The sequence below is a fragment of the Sarcophilus harrisii genome, chromosome 5 (assembly GCF_902635505.1).
Source record: "Sarcophilus harrisii chromosome 5, mSarHar1.11, whole genome shotgun sequence".
NCBI lineage: Eukaryota > Metazoa > Chordata > Mammalia > Dasyuromorphia > Dasyuridae > Sarcophilus > Sarcophilus harrisii.
In genome coordinates, this window is record NC_045430.1 from 224,533,745 (window position 1) to 224,555,162 (window position 21,418).

The 21,418-nt window shown below is 35.5% G+C and overlaps 1 protein-coding gene across 8 annotated transcripts in view; it reads right to left on the reverse strand.

Moving 5' to 3' along the window:
* SVIL (supervillin) overlaps nt 1–21,418 on the reverse strand; it is a 254,897-nt gene that overhangs the window by 209,011 nt on the left and 24,468 nt on the right. For 4 of the 8 annotated variants that reach the window (XM_031939766.1, XM_031939770.1, XM_031939771.1 and 1 more), the window contains exons 1-3: nt 15,315–16,232; nt 14,083–14,187; nt 4,600–4,703 (exon numbers count right to left, since the gene is read on the reverse strand). The exons of 1 other annotated variant lie outside the window; for it this stretch is intronic. The gene's annotated coding sequence lies outside the window, so the exon portion shown is untranslated. Of the gene's footprint in view, nt 1–4,599; nt 4,704–14,082; nt 14,188–15,314; nt 16,233–21,418 lie in introns of those variants that run through there. 3 more of the 8 variants (XM_031939768.1, XM_031939774.1, XM_031939772.1) reach the window with 3 other exon arrangements.

Here is a 21,418-nt window from a genome sequence, read left to right on the forward strand (position 1 = left end):
ATTCTATGAACTATTCACTAAGCACTTGTTCATCACCTAGTATCAATAGTCACATTCTCAGGAGGTTATGTATCCCATTTCTCCAGTGAAGTCACTGGTTCCTTGATATGTGCTCTGCATTTCTCACAACATATATGACAGGACAAAGAGAAGATGGCCAAAAAAAAATCTATTTTGATCAAGGTAAATTAGGCAGTGCCCATATCATCTTTGAACAGTTATTTTTGTTTTAATAACAGATAGATCCATCATCAAACTCAGTTTTTACTCTTACCTTCCAAAAGAGTTGTCTAAATAGATAGTCCTACTTTGTCATCAGCTGACACACTGACACTATAAGACTTCCTTACTCCTATCAAACTGGCATTAGCACTAGAAAGCACTTTTCTGTGCCTTTGTGAGAACAAACCAAAATTATAAGCTTCCATCCTCTGACTTACTGGTCCTGTGCAATTAGAGGATCAGAATTAGATTTGACCCTTTCACCAGACTCAATTCTTCCCTGAGCCAGACTTCCAGTTTGCTTCAAATCAAATTATGCACATTTGAAATAAAAACTCATTTTCCCTGGGCTTCCTCAATTTCATCAAATTCTCATTTAGAAGGAAGCAGGGTTTCATAGATACTTGTGACCAAAAGGGCAAAAAAAAAAAACCTCTTGATCTCTTAATAGGAAAAGAAATACAGTTTCTTAGTGGTTTAAAAAACCTTCCCTTTTAGATCTGACCAAAAGGATATTTCCTCTTTTTCCTGTTGTGGCAACCCTGCCAACCTCCTATTTTTTTTTCTTGTTTTGCTTCAGAAACCCAACAGAGAAAGTTTCATTCAAGGGTCATGTCAACAAAGCTAGTAAATAACGATGCTAGGCTTCTGGGCCACTGCCAGTGCTTGTATTCCTTTCTTTTAATGAAAGTACATTTAGGGATAGGATTATAATATAATTTAACTCCCCAACATTTCAGAGAAGGCAAAAGTCTGAATTTTGTTTTCAACACAAGACATGAGAGGCAATGCTCTTCAATTTGTATCACCAATAGGTATTAGGCACCTCTATAGGTAGAGGCACTAGCAGGGTTCCTCAAACTTTTTAAATAGGGGGCCAGTTCACTGTCCCTCAGACTGTTGGAGGGCCGGACTATAGTAAAAACAAAAACTTTGTTTTGTGGGCCTTTAAATAAAGAAACTTCATAGCCCTGGGTGAGGGGGATGATCATCCTCAGCTGCTGCATCTGCCCCCCCTCCCCCATAGTTTGAGGACCCCTATGTCTAGAGTATATTGTACCAAAGAGAAAAAATGCATGCTTATTAATTGAATTTTAAAAAGATATTTGTTGGGAGTGGAAGTGGGATAGACAGGCTGCAAAAGTGACCCTTTTTAGGAGGTCTGGGAATAATCAGTCTAAAGTCTGGTCTTTATTTATACAGATTTAGAAATTCAACTCTATGCATTTACCCAGGACGGCTCTAGCCCTAGAGAATTATGTATACTAATCAAACTCACAAGTGACTGGTTTATAAACTACAATGCCTAATAATTTTGCAAGGAGGGAATATTCTCTTATTAATACCTAGAGAACTTTTGTGTTCATTATCTATGGCACCCTTTTCCTGTTATCAAGTTGTCTGGGAAGGTAGTGGTAGTGGTAATAATAGTAGTAATAGCAGCAAACATTTATCTAGCTCTTTGAGGTTTTCAAAACATTTTACACAAACCTGGTCCAGTTACTCTGGAAAACAATCTGGAACTATGCCTAAAGGGCTATAAAACTCTGTGCATACCCTTTGATCCAGCAATACCACTACTAAATCCATCTATAGTCTAAAGAGATCAAAGAAAAAGGAAAAGGGCCCTTGCTTATAAAAATATTTACAGTAGCTCTTTTTGTGGTGGCAAAAAATTGGAAATTGAGCAAAGCCCATCAATGAGGAATGGCTAAAGAAGTCGTTGTACATGATTGTGAGAATACTACTGTGCCATAAGAAAAGATAAGCAGGATGATTTCAGAAAAACCTGGGAAGACTTATTAAAAAATGATACAAAGTGAAGTGAGCAGAAACAGGAGATCATTGTATAGTAATAGCAATACTGTAACAATGATCAACTAAGAAAGACTTAGCTACTCTGATCATGTTCCAAAACAATTCCAATGGAAATTGATGCTCCAGAGTGCAGCTTGAAGCATACTTTTTTCACTTAGCTTTTGTTTCTTGCTTTTCATTTTTATTTTTTGGTGATATAGCTAATATGGACATATGTTCTGCATGACTTCCCATGTATAATTGATATCATGCTGCTTGCCTTCTCAACAGGTGGGGAAGGGAAGGAAAAAATTTGGAACTCAAATTTTTTTTTTAAAAAGAATGTCAAAGTATTTTACATATGTCACACACACACACACACACACACACACACACACACACACACTGCTATTTGATTTGATTCTCAAAAGAACCCTTCAAAATAGGTGTTATCATTACTCCCATTGTACTGATGTGAAAATGGAAAATAAGAGAGGTTTAATGAATTAGCATATAGTTTAGTGAGTGTGGGTCACACAACTAATAAATAAGTTTGAAGAGATCTTAGAAATCATTTAGTCCAACCTCATTTTCCAGTTAAGGAAGGTGAGACCTGGCTAAATTAAGAGACTGACCTAAGGCTGCAAATCATCGACATCACAGCCAGTATTTATACAGCACTTTTAAATTTTGTATAATGTTTTACAATATCATCTTATTTTATCCTCACAACAACTCTAGGAGTTAGGAACAATAGATAAAGAACCTGGGACAATGCTTAAGTGACTTGCCCAAGATCACACAAGTGGTTCTTGAATATAAATTCTCCTGACTTCCATCCAAGGCTCTCTATTCAAGAAATAAATAAGTGGAACCCAACCTCAGGCTGATAATCCTCAAGGAATTAATAAAGTTTGGGGGTAGAAAAAAAGAGGGGAAGTTAGAATAAAAAGTTGAAGAATCAGATGTCCACTTATCAATTAAGGAATGGCCAAATAAGGGTCTATGAATGTAATAAAAATACTATTGTGCTATGAAAAATGATAATGAATATGGTTTCAGAGAAACCTGGGAAGACTTGTATCAACTGATGCAGAATAAAGTGAATAAAATCAAGCAACAATTTATACAATAACAACAATAAAAGATAAACAATTTTGAAAAAACTCTGATCAACATAACGACTAAACAGGATTTCAGAGGCACCATAAGCAAGCTACCCATCTTCTGATGGAGAACAGAATGAAACATATTTTGGGGACATGGCCAATTAGGGGACTTAATTCACTTGACCATGCATAATGGAGCGAGTTAGGTGGCTCAGTGGATGGAATACAACAAAACATAGATAATGTGGTTTTCTAAGTCAATATGAGGGCAGCTAAATAGTGCAGTGGATAAAGCACTGGGTCTGGAATCAGGAAGACTTATTCTTCTAAGTTAAAAGCTAGCCTTCAGACATTTGCTAACTGTGTGGCCCTGGACAAGTCACAACTTCATTGTGCCTCAATTCTTTTATCTATCTATCAAGTAGGCTTAATAATAGTACCTACATTCAAGAGCTGTCATGAAGATAAAATGAAATAATATTTATAAACTGTTTTCTAAATCTTAAAATATTATATAAATACTAGCTATTGTTATTCTTATATTAGCTTGTTACACTGGTTTTATTTTTTTTACTTTTTATTTATAAGAGTACAATTTCCATACAGACTAAGATATTATAGTTGAAAATCAGGAAGAAAAGAACTAGCTTCATAAGAACTATGGAATTTAGGGAGAGTCAGTTGGCTTGGAGCCAGAACTACTTGGAATTGTAAAATGAAGACATGTTGTCTTATACCCTAAAAATCATTACATAATAACAGCAGATAGATTTTGTACTCCAAATGGCTGAGTTTGTGAGTTTATGACCCCAAACAGAAGTAGATATCTAGAAGGACTGAACTAGATTGAAAGTCAAAGGTTAAAGATAAAAGGAGACTCTTCCTTACTCTCAAAAATAGCAGTGATAGAATTAGACCAATCAATTCAATCAATCCAATGGGGCACTCAAATAGTGAAAGTAAGGAGAGCATTCTGTTGGCAGATACCAGGGGAAAATTTTACTACACACCAATACTTTTTTCCCCCCCTTATTAACTTGGTCTAAATAATTTCTTTATTTTCAACAAAAATTCTTCTTTTTAAAAAATTTATATTTCAGGTAATCAAGCAATTGTAAATTAGGAAACATATTTTGTTAAAATAAATATATTTGGTGATGAAGAAAAATATGTTGAAAATAAAACCTTTATTTTTCCAAGTTTTTGGTCTTCCTATTAAGTATATTAAAAATAACCTAAAGTAAATTAATTCTAGTGACTAAAATTAACCAAAATCATCACTAACTTCCTTGATAATAGATACAAACCTGAACTGGTATGCCTCCCTCCACATTTTGTGAGCAGCTTTGTTTAAAAAAAGGAATTGTCTCATGGCCAGTATCCTAAGGATGAGGTCTAGTGCATCAAGCTAAGTGTGACCCTGAAGTCATGGTGCCATTATTCATGGATTCAAAAGTCTGATAAAACCTACCAGATCATGCGCTTTGCTGGCATTGCCTTCTGGAACCCAAGGTCAGCTCCACACCACAATGGGGCTTCAGAATAGGGCTTTAATCGAAAAACTGCAAAATTAATCTAGAAAAATAAATAAATCTGTTTAAATTATTTGTGAAAGATTCACTTCCAAAAATGAAAATTCTACCTCTCCTTTAGTTTTAAAGAATATGCCTCAAGATTACAGTGTAAATTCCTAGGAGAGTACCGTTTTATCTTATCTTATATACTCTATATCCCACATCCTCCAAAGCATATAGTTAGTAGGCACTAAATAAACACAAAAGGACAAAAAGATAATTTTTGAAAATTTTGAAATTAATGAGTTCTTACTTGATGTTAATCAGTTCATCTAAATTAACTCTATCTGGACTCAATATAAGCTACAGCAAAAAATAGGATACTTCCAAATTTAGAAATGTGTGTATTTTCCTCTTTGGCAGTTCTTTCTTATTCAACAACTAATTAAAACTGTGCTAATATGATAATAATAAATTTAAACACCCATTCACCAACTTGTACATAGAAAATAATGATTTGTGGCAGATAATACTCCAATAGATCTGATCTAATAATCCTTTATCAGTTTAGCCTCTCTAATCATAGTTTAATCTTAACCTTCAGATATTTTGTATTAACTCTCTCCCAGCTTTAGTGTTCTAGAAGCATAACCAAATCAATACTGTTATAATACCTGGAAAGGATTGGTCAACCTACTCACCAGTCCAAATCATAATCCAAAATATAGTAATTATCCCAAATCACCACTTTTCTCCTTATTGTCTTCCTTTATTGGAACACTGGGTTCCTAATGGGCAATGCTCATCTTTACTGTCTCCGGTGATTGATACACAATAAACCTTCAATAAATGTTTTTTCAATCGTGGATCTCATCAAAGTTGGACTTTTCCTCCCAAGGACTAGATCCTGAGCCTTCACATTCTTTAAAAACCCCAATAGGGAGCTTTCCATCCAATGTACTAGGGGCCAGCCTAGCCTTAGGTCTTGTGAATTAGGATAATCACAAACTATGCATTTATAATCACTGGTTATTGATACATGATTAGTCTAGACCCTCATACTTTTTTGGTCATGAACATCTTTGATATCTTTTAAACCCCTTGTTGCTCAGAATTCCTAAGTGTTTATCTGATAGATTCTATGCATTGACAGATTGGACAGCTCAGACAGGATGTGTGTGGTAACCAAAAAGTAGCTGGGGTCCTTCCAGGAGATTCAGTAACAGGCCAGACTTCACCTTAAATAAAGCCCTTAACCTTTCTAGACTTCAGTTTCCTAATCCATAAAATGAAGCAGTTCAATCAGAAAGATTTCGATTTAGAACTGGAAAAGAACTCAATGATTAGGTCCAACCCCCTCAATTTACAAACGAGGAAACAGACCCCAAGAGATTAAATGATTTGTTCAAAAGGACATGCAAGTAGAAAGAACTGAAGCTGGAATCCAAATCTAGGTTCTTTGATTCTTGATCCAGCAATCTTTTCTCTGTAGTCTGACAGGACCAGATGAGGTTTTGAGATTCCTTCTAGACCAAGATTCTGATGCAGACAATATAGCATCCCAGGAGTCATTCAGAACAAAGCCTGCTAATTTTCCTTCATTTTCCTCTAATGTGTTTTTTTGAAGCTTCACTTTTCAAGATCTCTATTTGCACTACAGAGCCCAAACCCACAACCAAAGTTTTCAAAGCTTTAGTTTTGTTTCCCTTCTCTGTCCCTTTAAGTCAGGCACGGTCTCCTCTCAAGTACAAAAGTAAAAGGCAGCCACCCAAGGGCATAACTATCCATCAAATCCCAAATCTCTCCAAGCCTTGCTTCTCTTCAAATACCTTATGACCCAAAATGACCATGAAAATAACTCAGATTCATTTGGCATTTTACCAGTTAATAATAATAGCTAATATTTATATAAAAACACTTTAAGTTTGCAAATTACTTTTTAAAAAGTTATTCCATTCTGATTCTAGGTAATTACTACTATCTCCATTTTACAGATGAGGAAAGGAACTTAAAGAGAGATTATTTGACTTTTCCTAGGATCACAAGCTAATTATCTGAGGCAGAATTTTAATTAAGATGTTCCAAACTCCAATTGAAGTGATCTAAACACTGGGCTATATGGCCATAGTGCACCAATCATTTCCCCTACAACTATGAGAAGTAATGTAAGCTTTGTATTGTTATCATTCCCATGTTGCACATAAGAAAACTGGTGCTCAGTGAGCTCAGCTGAGTTGTCCACAATCACATAAATATTAAGTGGTAGAACCTGGTCTCCTGACTCTTGGAATGATGCATCTTTTCACAAATCTAAGAAAAACATTCAACTTGCATATGGCATGTTAGGTATATTATTTGCTCATCATGAGCAAGTGCTTTTGAAGATGACTAACAAAAGAAGGGTTGGCAAGACCAAGCATATCTTACTCAGAATAGATCACATTCTTTGCTTCCTTTATGCTTAAATAACACTACCTAAAACAAATACTGAATCAGTGGCCGAGCTGCCAAGCTCCCATTTTATATAAAAACAAGGGAGAAAATGTAAATATTGTTTTTTAAAAGGCAGATCACTATATCTGTCCCACTTTAGGTATCATTATATTATACAATTAAGTTTCTAATTATCAAAAGAACACAAGCTCTGGCACCAGAAGTCTTGGGTTCTAATCTTTTCAAATCAAATCAGAACCCTGATGCTTCTACCCAGAGTGCTGGAGAAGCAAATAACTTCACTTTCAAGGGTGGCCCCAGTCATCAGTAAAAAGTATTTAGAGTAGATGGTCTCTTGCATTCCTTTCGATTTTAGTTTACAATCCATGATGATTATTCTATTATATCTGTACAAAACCTACATATAGCAATGAATGGTTGAGAAGATTTACTGTTTGGCATTTTCAACCTGCCATATTTAGTGATCATCTATGATGAACCCAGGAATGGACTCTCCCCAGTTATTATAAATGAATGAAAAAGAATTTATTAAGTGCTTTCTATGTGCAAAGCCATGTTCTGAGAATACAAACAGAAAAGTAAGACAATCCCTCATCTAATGGGACAAACGAGACAGAGAGAAGACTTGAGATGCAAGTCAGATAGAAAGGTCTGCCAGTCTTTAAAGGTACAGGGGGCAAAGTGAATGGTAATGCCCCTTTGTCATTTCCACTGATAAAATCATATCAGTTTCTAATGCAGAAAGGACTAAGGGTTTGGGATGATCAGAACTTTCTTTTCTGGGTTCTGCTTGATCTCCTCAGGGGTTATTTCCCAGGATGACAACCGGCACAACTGAGCTGACAGCAAAACCAGTGGCCTGGGAGTGCTGCCATTTCCAGGGATCCTGGATTTAATATCATGGCTACTGGTCAATATTTGTTGGGAAAAGAAGTCTTCTTTTCCAAATGAATTTTTCCTCTCAATAATGGCTATAGGACCTGGGTAGAAGTGGGGACAATGGTATGTTGGGCATTACTATTTAAACATTCTTAGGCTCAGGGTCCTAAACTATCTCTAGGGGCTAGAAAGGATGTGATGGTCTCAGTGAATGGACTTGCCTGACACATGGCATTTCCATCTGCCCTGGCTCCTGGTTCAGTTGGGCTGGTTGGGCTGCCCCAGGAGTGGTGGTTGGGAGGGATCACTGGCACCTTATCCATAGGAGTAGCTTCCCTAAGGGAAGGCTGCAGGGTCTAGGTTAGAAGCAGGATAAGTGATTTGAGGGGAGCACTATTATTCCCAGACCTCAGAATTAATATAAAACTTAGATGAGAAGCTGGGGCCCAGGAAAGTTAAATGGATTGCCCAAGGCCTTAGACCTGCTGTATCTGAACCAAGGTTTCCTGATTACCACTGCAGTATTCTTTCCACTACAGCACCAAGTCATCTTACCAATATTTCAATTGGCTATATTTTCTTGAGATCAAAATGAATATTCTAATAAAATATTAAAAGGTCTGAGATTTATTTGGGATTAACTCCCCCATCCTCTGCCAAAGTCTATTCTAACATCACACTAACTAATGCTTTCCAAATGAAATGTTATCTCATAGCTTCTGCCCCCTCCAGAAGGGCAGGAAAATAGATCTAAGATTTCTGGGTTTTACATTAAAAATAATAGATTCTTAGTACTAGAAACTTCTAATAAGTAACAGCATAGGGAGTTTAAATGCCAAATAATGAATAGGAGAGAGCTCTGGAGAAAAATAAATTTGCAAATTTAGGACTTTCCAGTTTATGAGACTAAAGTCAAAAACATACTGAATCACAGATTATTTACTTCTTTCAGTTTCTAAGAATAAAGCTAAAACTATTGATTTAAACAGTGTCTACAATTTTTCCTTATCTCTTAAATGAGTGTAAGTTTATGACCCACTATTGCCAGAATGACCACTTCTTTTCCTTTCAGATTTCCAGTCAAGATGACCTCTTGTAACCCTTAACTACAAAAGGCAAAGGCAAAGCACACACATCTGACATTGTTTGCCTGATCATTCTTGTCCAGCAGCAGTAGACACCAAGGTTTAACTGACATTTGCAACAGGATGTGGGGTTTAGGCTGAAAACAACCAAACTACTCTCCTTTCCCAACCCAGCCTGTTCTTCCTCATCACCTCCCTCTTCCTGAGATAAAGCTAGCAAAAAGGGGGGGGGGGGGGGTGACTTGGCACATGGACCATTGAGCAGACTGGAAATTCAAGAGCCATGAGTAATCTCTGCTGTATGCTCATTTGGGCAAGTTATTATTACCTCAGTTAATGGTTTCTGCTTTCTCCATCAATAAAAGAAGTAGCCAAAGAGGCTGGGTCAAACCACAGGAGGTCACTAGTGAATTGGGCTCTTCTCTCCCAGAAAGGTGAATTAAGCAAAATGTTCCAGTTACTGACCATGCATTAAAAAAGGAATTTCTAATGGAAAGCACACATGAGGCTCTTCACTGTTCTAATAACTATCTTCCCAGTTTTATCTATGAAGTCACAGTGCAAATGAAGTCAAAGTCTCCATTCCTTATTGGAAAGGCAAATTAGACAGTTCTTTAACTTGTACTTTCCCCCTTTGCATCAGCTCTTCCAAGGCAGTGACAGAAATTCTTTAATCACTTTCTTGTTTTTCTCAATTGGTTGCTGGGGAAATACTTTCAAACATAATCTATCTCTAATCTATTTTAATTCATCCTTCTAAAATTCCTTTCCTAATGTCATGGTTTTAGCTTCAGTAAAAACTAGAAGAAAAAAGCTAAGGTAATAAAGGTGAGGAGATAAGGGTGAGGTGGAGGAGAACCTGGCTGCTGAAAAGAGTTCATACACAATGGAGTAGATCTGGAGAAAACATGAGTTTAAACCCTAGTCCTGACAAAGGACCACATGCATGGCTATCAACTAGCAATCCTTCCTTTTACAATGTAACCAGAACCTTACAAGTAGTGAGCATCACAGCCAAGATCTGAATTCATTTTCCCTCATGTGCTTTCCAATGCTGGGGGTGACTTCTGGCCAAGTCTCCATTTGCTCATCCTCAAAATGAGGAGGTTGAAGCAGACAATTCCCAAGGTTCCTTTCCAAATGGAAATCCTCTGATTCTCAGAAATTCGGTCTGTACCACATTAGCTAAAAAGAAGCAAGCCACCCATCTATCCTTATACCTGCCTCCCATCCAAGTGAATAATAATGGGTGAAAAAGCACCAGATTTTGCACACATTGTGGGAATAAGGGGAAGAGGAAAGAAAAAAGATTAAAAAAAAATACTTCAATCTGCACTCTGAGTCCATCAGTTCTCTATCTGGAGATGGAGAATATTTTATAGATGATAATATTAAAAGCACAACAATAGCACAACTAATTTAATTTAAAGTCTTTCCTTCCTTTCCAGAAAAAGTCTATGTCCAAGGAGTCAATAATGTCTCAAGGTGCCTTTCTTTTTCAACACAATTCCACTACCACTAATTACTAGAATAACTAACTAGAATGGTACAAATTACTCCAAAAGACCTATTGAACTGACTGGATAATATCACTTTTTATTCCTTTAAAAAGACCATTTTATCTATTACCTTCATGCCCAATACTATACTATTTATTGTTCCCACCCCAAAAGTAAACCAAAAGCTTTTCAATATAATTATTGATGATTACTGTTATCCCTGCAAACTGGTGTGGTGTGATATAAGAGAGAAAAAATTTAATATAAGCTGTGTGACCTTGGACAAATGATGGATTCAATTCAAGAAGCATGCTTGTTGAATTACCTCCTGAATAGGCAAAGATGAAAAATGACAAAAATCACAGAATCACAAATTTAGAGCTTGGAAGGACCATCTAGTCCAACTCCGTTCTACAGATGAGGAAATTAAGGTTCAAGGAGAATAAGTTCACATAGGAAGCATATGGCAGCATTGAAATTTAAACCCAGGGCCTCTGATGAGAAGTCTTATAGAATTATTCCAGTAACAAAGAAAATTAAATTTGTCCACAGTCAACTAGATATTGGGTGATGAAACTAAGGTATCAGAACTACAACCCCCAAACTATCCACTATGATACACAACCTCTAAAAGAGCATGGGCACTGCTCTCAAGGAGATTACAATCAGAGTGGAATCAGGAAAAAAAATCGGAAATAGGTAAAGTATGAAAAAAGGAGCAAAGGACAAATTCAGGAAAAAATACTTAAGAAAATCTGAAGGAAGAGAAATCCAATTTAGTTGGGGCCTCAGGAAAGGTTTCATGGAGGCTGGATCATAGAGAAAAAGAGGATTTCAATGGGCCAAAATGTAGATGAAGTTCATACTAGACAAGAGGCTAGTGAGAATACATAGCTGAGAAGATACAGGTTGAGGCAAGAGTTAGGTTTCCAGTATCACCCCAAAGAGGAAAGGACCCACATGTGCAAAAAATATTTGTATTAGTTTTTTTGGTGGCAAAGAATTGGAAATAGAGTAGATTCTCATCAATTGGGGCTGAATAAGTTGTGATATTTCAATGTAATGTAATATTATTGTTCTATAAGAAATGATGAGTAGGCTGATTTCAGAAACTCCTGGAAAGAATTACATGAACTGATGTTAAATGAAGTGAGCAGAATCAAGAGAACTTTGTACACAACTATAGCAAGATTGTGTGGTGATCAATTATGACAGACTTGGCTCTTCTCAGCAATACATTGATCCAAGACAATTCCAATAGACTTGAGACAGAAAAATGCCAGCCATATCCAGGGAAACAACTATGGAGAGTGAATGCAGAGGAAAACATATTATTTTTATCTCCCCCCTCCCTCCCTTTCTCATGGCTTTTCCCTTTTGTTTTATTTTTTCTTTTATTTTTCTTTCATGGCATGACCAATATGAAAATGTTTCTGGAACATAAAATCTTACAAAAATGAATGTTGAAAACTATCTTTACATGCTAATTAGGAAAAATAAAATACTATTTAGTGGAAAAGAATTAGGAGTTAATTTTGCCTGGAACGTAAAATCTGATAAAGGGTCATAATATAATCAAGGTTGGCTGAAGCTAGATTACAAGAAGGCTTTAAGTGCTCAATGAAAACTCTTTGTTTTCTATGATTGAAATTCAGGATCTTAAATATGAAGTTATTTCTGAATGATGAATTCCAAAGTATAATCACTCCAATAATTTGGCAGAATGGAGATAAAGTCAGGAGGTTGAGGAAACTGATGAACTGGGGTTAGGATGTTCATTCATCTAAATCCTGAAGTCCTCAAGGAAGACTATAATAGTTGGGGGTTCTGAAGAAAATATTCAAAGACATTGAAGAAGGCAGGAGCTTGGCTTGGAGGGTGGAAGATGACAGCAGAGGGTGGTATAATCATTATCATGGAGCATATTTTCTTACCTTTTCCCTACATCTCCCTCAAATTTCTCAAAAACAAACAAACAAACAAAAAAAACCAAACAAACCTTAATCTTCTCTTAATCCAAGCTTCATTTATAGATTTATGCATCTATTTGGGGTTAATTAAAACATTAAAGAAAAACTACAAATTCAAGCAGACATTTGAGAATCCAGGTAAAGTTTCTCTTTTTAACGTCCCCCAAAAAAGTCCTTGGAAAATTTTTACCAGTCTCATTTCTTTTTTCCAAAAATATGGAGACCAGATCAATTCTAGAACAATCAGTTACAACTAAAAAATTAAAACTATTCTATCATGTCCAAGGCTTGATCTTTGTCATGCATTGCTTATATTCACCAATCCTACTGTCTTTCTTTAACCTTAATTTCTGATTTGCCTACTTAAAATAAGGATAATGCCAAGTTAACACATTGCCTAAGGATACAGAAAATCTCTCTAAACTATAATTACAGATATTTCACTAATACCTCTCAATTTTGTGATTAGCTGCTTTCCCCCAAGGAGTGTGATGAGAGTACAATGAGTTTATGGTAAAAAAAAAAAAAAAAACAAAAAAAAAAACCTGTTTAAGAGGGGCTGGAAGATAGAACCCTACTTGGGCTGGAGTAAGTGATATTTTTGAGAAATAAAGTCCAAATTTTTCAAGTTGCAAAAGAGGAAGCTAAGGCCCAATTCAAACCAAAGCCATACACATTAAGAAATTTGAAGGTAATAGTGAGAGGTAATAGTAAGGAGGCTGTGTATTCCAGGAATGGGAAAGAATCTGTGCAAAGGTTTGGAAGAAAATGATAGAAAGGCATTGAATGCCCATCATGTGCCAGGTACCATGCTGGGGAATAAAAAAAGGCAAAAGACAGTGCTTTCTCTCAAGGAATACAAGTCTAATGGGAATATCAATTTGGCAGCTCTATGGAGGATGTACTGAAGAAGGGAGATACTAGATGCAGAGAAATCAATTTTTGGTTTGAACTAAGGGTTGATAAAGGCATAAAAAGATGCAATATATATATAGATGGAAGTAGAACTTACAAGCCTTGGTAACTGATTGGATATGGAGAGAAAAGATTGCATATGGAAAGAAGAGAAAATAAAAGATCAGAGAGGATGCTTCTTGAGAAGAATCTGGGTAATGGGAAAATGGAGGTGCCCTGCAGAAATTAAGAGCATGAGATGGGGACAGGCAAAGATAGAATTCTGAGTTTTAAATGTATGTGAGATATTCAATATCCAATAGACAGTTGATATTGTCCAACAGCCATTTTTCTTGGTATCCCAAGTAGTAAGCTAATCTTTGTGTTTCCAATGGTCCAGATACTATCTAACCCCAAAGTGTAGAGGATATATAAGCATAAAATGGTCTGGTGGGAAGAACACTGGACTTGGAATCAAGAAACCTAGGATTGAATTTTGCATCTGCCATTTACTAGCAATGTGACTTTAAGGAACTTCCCCTTCCATTTGCTTATAAAATAATAGATGTAGAACTGAAAAGGATTTCTAAAGCTTTGTATTCTAGCTCCCTCAAACAACATCTGAAAAAACTAAGATCCAAGTACTCAAAGTGACTCACCAAGATTATATAGGCAGTGTTAGAGGCTGGATTTCAACGAAAGTCCTTTGACTCTACAGTCAGAGCTTTTTCTGTTGTACCACTTTCTGAGTCTCAGTTCCTCATCTGTAAAAAACAAGAATAACAATCCAAAACAACTCTTTGAAGCTGTAGAAGGAGCACTAAATGAGATAATATATAGAAAGCACTTTGCAAACATAAAAATATCATAAAACACCAAGTTCAACATAATAAACTTAAAAGTCAGCTCTTTCTGAATGACCATTCTGGTTATAGCTATTATTTCTTGAAGGAAAGTTCCATCAAAACAAGTAAAACCACTAAAACCACCAGGATTTTTTTTTTTATCGTCTCCAAATGATCAATGGGATCCAAGCCAAAACTATTCATCTCAATCCAGTCATACTGAAACTTCCCACCCATTTCCAATTTGCTAGAGTTCTACTAAACAGATATTAACTATGAAAGCAAAAGCATTTTTATTTGCTGGTTATTCATTTATACTTGAGTGGATATTAAGTCCAAATCTCAGAAAAACTAGGAATTTATTTTCAGGTTACATATTGACTAAGTTTATCATTGAGACACACCTTGGTCAGACACTGTCAATTAAAGTTATTCTATTTCATGAATAATGCAAAGTTCTATGTACCTTGGCAACCACAAAAACTATTATGCTGACATTGAAACTTAATCCACCCTTATGCAAAATGAAGGCTGAGACATCTGTTTGGCTTTTTAAATTCTGATTATTATGTTCAATCTCACTATTAAATTATAAAACTTTTCCCTAAATGACGCATCTCTCCCTGTGCCTAGCACAACACACTGCTCACAGTAGGCACTTTAAAAATGCTCCCTTGTCTTCTTTTCAACAGCACTGGATGTGACTGAGTTAAGAACTGAATCATTTTTCCTTTTCTCTAAGTGAAAAGGACTTGGTTCACAAGCTCTTAGTCAAGGTATTTTGATTATTCCAACTTCCTGACCCAAGACTGTGATATGAAGAATTATAAGGAATTTAAACAACTTTAAGTGTGTTGGTAAATAAGCCAAAACAAAATCTAAGACCTTTATTATAAATTCATGATATATTTATTCATTATTCAAGGAATAGACATTACAAATATTGTTTGTTCTTAGATTTTTGTTTATCAAGTACTTTCTTAGCAGGAGGTTAATTGTGCCCTATGCAGGAAAGATTGATGGTAAATACCAAGGGCTCAGTATACCTGAACTCCTTCTGTGCCCAGCTGATGAATGGCATCTTAAGGGCTGTCAACCCTTCAGACATCACTGCCACCTGTTGTCAGAAGCCAGTACTATTATCTTAAAAAATGATCATCCTTCTACCTCAAATGGCTTTCCTTTCATCCATTCCATTTCATTCATAAAAGTACTGAAGAGGATCTCACCTAAGGGAAGGGGAGATAGAACAAGGGCCATTCAAGATTATTACTTAAATAAGAATTACTTAAATAAATCACCGAAGAATGAGGTCATTCACATAACTATCTCTCAGGTCTGAACAATGGATCAGAAGACTGTGGATTTACAGATGAGAGGATGCTGAGGAAATCTAGTCTAATGTCTCATTTGACAAATAAGAAATCTGAGGCCCAATTTAAGATCAGTAAATAGCAAATATTAGATTCAAACAAAACTCTTTAACAACCATCATTAAATTGCTCTTTCCAATTCATTGCACTTATGAGTCCATGTTGATAGGAGAAGTGCACTGACAAATGAAAACTTTAGAAAGAACACTTTTCATTGACAGGTTACAGAATGTCCAAGGAAAAAGTTAATTATACAATAGGAGAATTAGTTGAAGGAACAAGAAATATTTCACTTAGGGAAAAGAATTTAGGGAGAACTAGATCAAGTATCTTAAGGAAGGTCAAGAGGAGCAAGGATTAAATTTGCTTTGTTTGGCCCTAGAAGGTAGAACCAAAACCAATAGGTGATACAAGAAAAATCTTTCTAATAAATAGAGCTGTCCAAAAATGAAATAAGTTGCTGCAGGAAGTAGTGGGTTAACTATCACTAGAGGTCTTCAGGCACAGATGGGATGATCATTTGTAAGGGATCATAAAACAGAGGGATCAAAGATGCTATCTATAATACTTCTAAGTATGGTCCAAACCAAATAAAAATGTAAATTGAAAGGTAACAAAATGAACAAAATGCTATAAAAAATAGATCATATTATTTTTTAAATCAAAGTCAATATACATCCCTAGGGATACTTATTAAATTTGACACTACTGCTGTAGAGGGAATTCTTATCTGACTCCCTACTAATCTCTAGGGTCTGGGGTTTCTTCCTATTCTTTGAATCTGTGGTTCTAAATAAGCCAGCCCAGATACCAGCAACTGCAAAAGTAAGATGAACCATTTTTTTTGTGAGAGAGTTAAGAGATGCGTGAACATCTTATTGCTTCACTGCTTGTTTCAGCAAAATCCTCAGATATCCATGGCTGTAACCTCCATAGAATTTAGAAAATGAGAAACTTGAACGTAATTCTTATGAACTTTTAAGTTTACTACTATGTCTACCCTTTCATAAACCACTTCCCTCTTCTACCTTCCAATTCTCTCATTCTCAAAAGGAAAAATCATACATACCATCTTTCCTTCCTCGTCCCAAAACCCAATTTGAGTTCATACTACTTATTTATTACTATTATATTTTTATTGACAAAACATATGCATTGGTAATTTTTCAACATTGATCCTTGCAAACATTTCTGTTCCAACTTTTCCCCTCCTTCCCTCCACCTCCTCCCCTAGATGCAGGCAGTCCCATTCATATTAAACATGTTAAAGTATGTGTTAAATACAATATATATATATATACATATATATGTATATATATGTATATTTATACAGTTATCTTGTTGCACAAGAAAAATTGGATTTAGAAAGAAGGTAAAAATAACCTTGGAAGAAAGCAAACAACAACAGAAAGAGTGTAACTGCTTTGTTGTGGTCCACACTCATTTCCCAGTGTTCTTTCTCTCGGTGTAGCTACTTTTGTTCACTACTGATTAATTGGAACTGATTTGGTTCATCTCAGTGCTGAGGATGGTCAGGTCCATCAGAATTGATCATTGTATAGTCTTGTTATTAAAGTATATAATGATCTCCTGGCCCTGCTTGTTTCACTCAGCATCAGTTCATGTAAGTCTCTCCAGGCCTTTCTGAAATCATCCTGTTGGTAATTTCTTACAGAACAACAATATTCCATAATATTCACATACCACAATTTACTCAGCCATTCTCCAATTGATGGGCATTCGTTCAATTTCCAGTTTCTAGCCACTACAAACAGGGCTGCCACAAACATTTTGGCACATGTGGGTCCCTTTCCCTTCTTTATGATCTCTTTGAGATATAAGCCCAGTAGAAACACTGCTGGATCAAAGGGTATGCACTATTTGATAACTTTTTGAGCATAGTTCCAAATTGCTCTTCAGAATGGTTGGATCTGTTCACAACTCCACCAACAATGCATCAGTGTTCCAGTTTTCCCACATCCCACATTACTTATTTCTTATGGCAATCTTTACATAACTAATTTACACCTAATAAATACTTTCTGCCATCTCTGATGCTATGTTATCTTTGTTCTTTTGGTTTCTTCTTTTTTTTTAAAAAAAAAGTACATAAAATTACAAATCTGTACATACTTTGCTCTTCTTTCCAAGTATAAGAAATTCAACAAATTATTTTCAAAGTTGTGTCTATTTTCAGTTTCCTAACCTTAATTCCGAAATTTTATTAATTTTAAAAAACTTTTTCTTTATTATATTAACTTCATTTCTCTCCCAATTCCCTTCCCTTTAAAAATTAAAAAAAAAAAAGAAAGAAAATCCTTGTATTCAAATACAAGGAATATTCTTACAGAACAACAATATTCCATAATATTCACATACCACAATTTATTCAGCCATTCTCCAATTGATGGGCATTCGTTCAATTTCCAGTTTCTAGCCACTACAAACAGGGCTGCCTGAAATTCTCTCAATATTCAAGGAAAACAAATCCTCACATTAGGCATGTCTGAAAAATATTCATTCTTGTCTTTAACTGTCTGGAGGAGGATAGTATGTTTTATCACCAATACTTTAGGATCATGGTTGGCCACTGAATTTATCAAAAAAAGTTTTTAAATCTTATCAAATTGTTTTTCTTTATAATGCTGTTATTGTATAAATAGTTCTTATTCTTGGTTCTCACTTCATTTGGTATCACTTCATAAATTATCTGAAATCATCTCTTCCATCACTTCTCACTGAGAAATAATGTCCCATGGTATCATAATTTGTTCAGTCTTTTCCCAACTGTTTCCAGCTGTTTATTACCAAAAAAGTTTATATATATTTTTGCACAGATGGATCCTTTTGTTCTGATATTTTGGGGAGAATAAACTACCTACTGTTTATATTACAAACATGATATATGTACATAGTTTTCTATGTTGACCTTTTAAATAGACTCCTAAATGTATTATGCCTTTTGTTGTTATTTTGAATAGAAATGCTTTCCTGCTTTTCCAGTACTAAGCACAGTGCCTAGCATATAGTAGGTATTAAGGCTTGCTGATTTGACTTGTTCTTGGGTTTTATAGGAAATAGACTGTCCCACCATTTATGTGAGAACATTTAATATGCTGCTACTTTACTAAAGTTATTATTTCAAATAATTTTAGTTGTCTCTTTTTGTTCAATCGTGTTCAACTCTTCATAATCACACTTTGCATGGAGTTTTCTTGGCAAAGATATTGAAGTAGCTTGCCATTTCCTTTTCTAGTAATCAAGGCAAACAGCATCAAGTGATTTGGCTGGGGTCACACAGATACTACCTGTCTAAGGCTGCATTTGAACTCAGGGGCTTCCTGATTCCAGGCACAGAACTCTACTGATCTATAATTACACCATCATATTATCTGCAAAAACTGATCATTTTATTTCCTCTTTGCTTATGTTTATTCTCTCAATATTTATTACTTGTCCTATTGTTAGAATTAGTAGTAATAATAATCTGTCTTTACTTCTGAAGTGGTTTTGTATTGTTATCTGGTTCCCATACTATTATTTCACATTTGTGTTATTTGATATTTTTTGCATCACCCTATCTAGATTGTAAATTCTTTGAAAACAGGAAGAATGCTTTCTTGTATTTCTAATATAGTCCTTATAGCACCTCTCACAGTGGTGGTGAGATAGAAATGGCAGCAGGGTGTAGGGTAAAGAGCCTTGTCATGAACTAGTCCTGCACTTCAACTTGGCCAAAGATTTGATCATGATAATTGAGAAGAAAATAATTTATGAATCTTTGGTCACTATGTAAATAATGAATACATCAATTATAATTCAAACAATAAGATACTGCATATCTCTGCCACCAGCGGGGGTGGACAGTTTCTCACAACAGACAAATTGGTGAACTTGACATTGATTCTTTGCCAAATTCTAGACATGGTTTTTATTTAATGAATGGTTTTTGAAGCCTCAGAAAATTGAATAGCACAAATTTGTATACTATGGGTTCAATGAGTCATGGGAAAGTTTCTCTTTTTTTTTTCTTCTTTCCTTCCTTCCTTTCTTTCTTTTCTCCCTCCTGCCTCCCTCTCCCTCTCTCTCTCTCTCTCTCCCCCTCTCCCTCTCTCTCTCCCTCTCCCCCTCTCCCTCTCTCTCTCCCTCTCCCTCTCTCCCTTCTTTCCTTCTTTCTTTCAAAGATAATATATTTGAATTGGCAAAATCTCTCAAGGTAATCTTTGTAGACAAAATAGAGAAATAACAATACTGAGAATATTGTTAAGTGGATTAATACAGCCTAGTGTACTGTTCTATAGAACTGTACTATAGAAGTATTGATTAACTAATAAATATCAATCTGGAAGGAAGTTTTCAATGGTATGTCAGGGTACTCTGTCCTTGATCTGGACTAAAACTGGACAAAAAATTATAATTCAAATGAATGTTAATTACGTGCTTGCTACAAATAAAGATACTGTGCTAGATTTGGTGGATAAAAGGTTTTTTAAAAAGTCTCTGCTATCAAAGGGCTTATGATAATGACTCATATTTACAAAGTATTATAAAGCTTGCCAAGTACTTGCCTCAGAAAATCTATGAGACAGATAACATAAGAGTACCATTATCCCTATTTTTAAAAAGACCACAACAACAACAAAAAAAACAACCCTGAGGTTACTGGACTTTCCCATAATGAGAGAGCCAATAAGTATTTGAGTTGCTGCTTCTCGTCTAACACCCCAAAAAACCAAATGCAACACAAGGCAGAATGTGCTTAGTGTTAAAGGTCAGATAGGATATTATGGGAAATATGGGGAGAAAAGGGTTATTTTCATCAAAGGGGATCAAGAAAACATTCATGAAAGAGGAAGATGGAAATATAAGTGACTGTCAAATTTTCAGATAGAATAAAGCTGGGAAGAGCAGCTAAAATGAATAATAAAATATAAAAACAACAAAAATATTGAGCATATCTCAATATCTGCATTTCTGTTTTTTTAATTTCACTTTTATACAAGTCCTCCTCTAAGATTCATAAAATCAGGTGGCCAACCACAGAATAGGAAAACATAGCTTAACATTGAGTGACAGAAAGAAATCTAGCAATTTTACTTGACCAGAAGCTCAATAAAACACGATCAGGCTGCCAAAAAGCTCAACTAATCTTAGATCACATTAACAGAAATATGACCAGAACAAAGGAAATGACATATATTCTTTCCTGGTTAGATGACACCCAGTCTACTGTGCTCAAGTTTTAAGAGTACCAGACTCAAAACTGGAGAATGTCCAAGGATTATGTCAAAAAGATAGCTGAAGCAACTATATTAGCTTACAGGAAAATTTCAGTTGCAAATAAATGCTGCAAAATGGATGAGGAATCCTTTTCCTCTTTGACCTCAAGAGGGCAGAATTAAGATGGGCAGTTACAGAGACCAGATTTCAGTGCAATATAAGGAAGATTTTATTAGAAAATTCTAATGCTGTCCTGTAAGTACTTGAGAGCCGACATGACAACTAGTCTCTGGCCTTTCCAAATGATCGATTTTTGTACAGAATTAGGTCAAAACACCATGATCATGTTTAGATTAAGGTATTTGCTAGATTTGAACTTTGTTTCTTATTTTGAGCATTAATGTCTTCAACGAACTTAAAGTTAACTCTGGAGTTTCAAAGGTTATTCAAAGGTATTACAAGCTCCAGCAGGTCCTGGAAGGACTTCAAGCATAGGTCTGAAAATTAACTATATATTTGCTGAGAAGCAGCCCAGAAAAGTTCCAAAGGGTTCATCA